The 2804-nt window shown below is 47.2% G+C and overlaps 1 protein-coding gene across 3 annotated transcripts in view; it reads left to right on the top strand.

Moving 5' to 3' along the window:
- Positions 1–2804, top strand: part of ABHD12 (abhydrolase domain containing 12, lysophospholipase) — an 86777-nt gene that overhangs the window by 65357 nt on the left and 18616 nt on the right. The window lies entirely within an intron of this gene.

Here is a 2804-nt window from a genome sequence, read left to right on the forward strand (position 1 = left end):
GCAACCTCCGCCTCCTGGGTTCAGGCAATTCTCCTGCCTCAGCCTCCTGAGTAGCTGGGACTACAGACACACGCCACCATGCCCAGCTAATTTTTTTGTAGTTTTAGTAGAGACGGGGTTTCACTATGTTGACCAGGATGGTCTCGATCTCTTGACCTTGTGATCCACCCGCCTCGGCCTCCCAAAGTGCTGGGATTACAGGCTTGAGCCACCGCGCCCGGCGAGAGCCTTGTTTTTAGGAAAAACAAAAAGCAAAAAAAGAAGCTTAGAAACAGGATATAAGCAGCCAGGCACAGTGGCTCACACCTGTAATCCCAGCACTTTGGGAGGCCGAGACGGATGGATCACTTGAGGCTAGGAGTTCGAGACCATCCTGGGCTACATGGTGAAACTCTGTCTCTACTAAGACTACAGAAATTAGCCAGGTGTGGTGGTGCATACTTGTAATCCCAGCTTTTTGGGAGGCTGAGGCAGGAGAATCACTTGACCCCAGGAGGCAGAGGTTGCAGTGAGCTGAGTTCACGCCGCTGCACTCCAGTGTGGGTGACAGATGACAGAGCAAACACTGAATCAAAAAAAAAAAAAAAAGAAAAGAAAAAGGAAAAGAAAGAAAGAGAATATAAGGGAAGAATGGCAAACACTGGTTTGAACATATCTTTTTCAAGAACTGAACATCTAGATACTGAGAACAGCTTGATTTCTTTTCACATATAGCTTCTCACTAGCTGATGATGATAGTGTTGGCTGTCTTCTAAGTATTTACTTTTTTAAGCCATAAATTTACATTGAGCGTAAGTCTTGTGGCGTCTTTGTTTCTCCTTGGAATATATTTTAATGTTTTCTTCTGTACATAAGTTGTGCTTCTGAACAACTGAATTAACACTGCGCAACCTCACGGTGGAATTTCATTTTTTTCTCTGAGAAGCAAGCCTGAATCACAGCCCCGTTATCTAGCTGAGTTTATTTTTCAGTAGCCATAACGTCCCTTTCCGCTGTCTCAGAAATCAGTGTGTATGTGAGAAGCTTCTAAATGAAATGCTGTGAGTAGCTTCATGCTGTGGATGAGAGAACATTCAGACATTTCTAACAGTGGTCCTTGGTAAAGAACATAAAATGAGAAGGGAGGTTTTTGTTCTTAGTAGTTGGTGCTGAGATTAAAGTCTTTCATCATTTTCTGATTTGATTTACTCTAGCATTTACTGACCAATGTGTGTCTGTGGGACTCTTCAGGTTTCTGCCTGAAGCATTACCTGTTTTGTACAGAGCTGCTGAGTGGGACTTGGTCAGCCTTCCTCTTGGTTAATACGAGTCTGTCCTGTTGCAGGAGGGTGTTTATGGTGGTGACACTTAGGCTGGAGGTACTGACAACACCTGCATACATTTTCAGTTACCCAAAAAGTTTTTGTTTAGTGATGCCAAGTCTCAAGGTAGTGACAGCCAGCTGTGTGTTGGTGGATGCGGCTGCTGCCCACTTCCGGGCTCTATGCAGCCACAATGACAGTGGACCCTCAGGCAGCAGCAGGCCCAGCTCACCAACTGCCTCCACCATCACTTCATCAGACCCTTCCACCAGCTTCCTGAAAGGAGGGCCTCAAAGCCTAGAGTGAAGCCTGGGGCCAAACCTGGCGGTGCCTGGCCATCGCCTCCCTGCTGAGAGGGAAGGCCCAGGAATGGGTCCCTCTGCTGGCTGGGAGCTTCCTGGCTCTTCATCAGGAGCCCAGGTTTGGTGCGGGCTGGCTATTAGAAGCACATCAGCTCCCAGCACCTTCAAAATGTGCCATCCTATCTCTCAGGTTTATAACTGTATGGGACTGATGATCATAGTAACTAGATCCACCCCAAAATGTGATCCTCTTGAACAGATCAGAGAGACATTAGAAATGAGATGCTGAAGCAGAGGCCGGGCACGGTGGCTCACGCCTGTGATCTCAGCACTTTGGGAGGCCGAGGCGGGTGGATCACCTGAGGTTGGGAGTTCAAGACTAGCCTGACCAACATGGAGAAACTCCATTTCTACTAAAAATACAAAAAATTAGCTGGACGTGGTGGCATGTGCCTGTAATCCCAGCTACTCAGGAGGCTGAGGCAGGAGAATCGCTTGAACCTGGGAGGCAGAGGTTGCAGTGAGCCAAGATCGTGCCATTGCATTCCAGCCTGGGCAACAAGAGGAAAACTCCATCTTAAAAAGAAAAGAAAAGAAATGAGATGCTGAAGCTTAAGATCTAGAAAATAAGAAGTTGGCCATTAATTTTTTCTAAAGATTCTTGTCGCTGGTATCCAGAATGAATTTGAATAAGCTTTACAGAAAAGCTGTTTTTTTGGACCCTCCCCAGTGATTAACAGTGTTTGATTTGGCCTAAGATAAAACTAACCTTAGTATCTCTCTGAAGAAAGATTTGGCTAGATAGACCAATGGCTTCGGAGTGCCTGGCCAAGCGTGGACCGTGAGCAGGCCAGGAAGTTGGCACCTGCTCAAGATTAGAAATGGCGCCTGTGATGGCTCGGTTTCTAGTCTGGCTCACAAGCATCGGTGTTGCTGAATTAGCACATGTGATAGCGTGTACTGTTTGAAATCTATTATGAGTTAAGCTGTGGACAGTTTAAGCATGGGGTTAACTGGGATGTGGGGTAAGTATGAGGAAAGTGCTATTACTCAGGATGGACTAAGTGCTGCTTCTCTGCCAGGCCCCAGTGGTGACTGCCGCAGTGCGAGCCTTTGTGGCCCGGAAGAGCCGGTCTGGCAATCAGGGAATGCTCCTGCTAAAGCTGTCAGCGCCATCCACACAGCCTGCAGTTCTGTGGTT

The sequence above is a fragment of the Cebus imitator genome, unplaced genomic scaffold, assembly GCF_001604975.1.
Source record: "Cebus imitator isolate Cc_AM_T3 unplaced genomic scaffold, Cebus_imitator-1.0 Scaffold134, whole genome shotgun sequence".
Lineage (NCBI taxonomy): Eukaryota > Metazoa > Chordata > Mammalia > Primates > Cebidae > Cebus > Cebus imitator.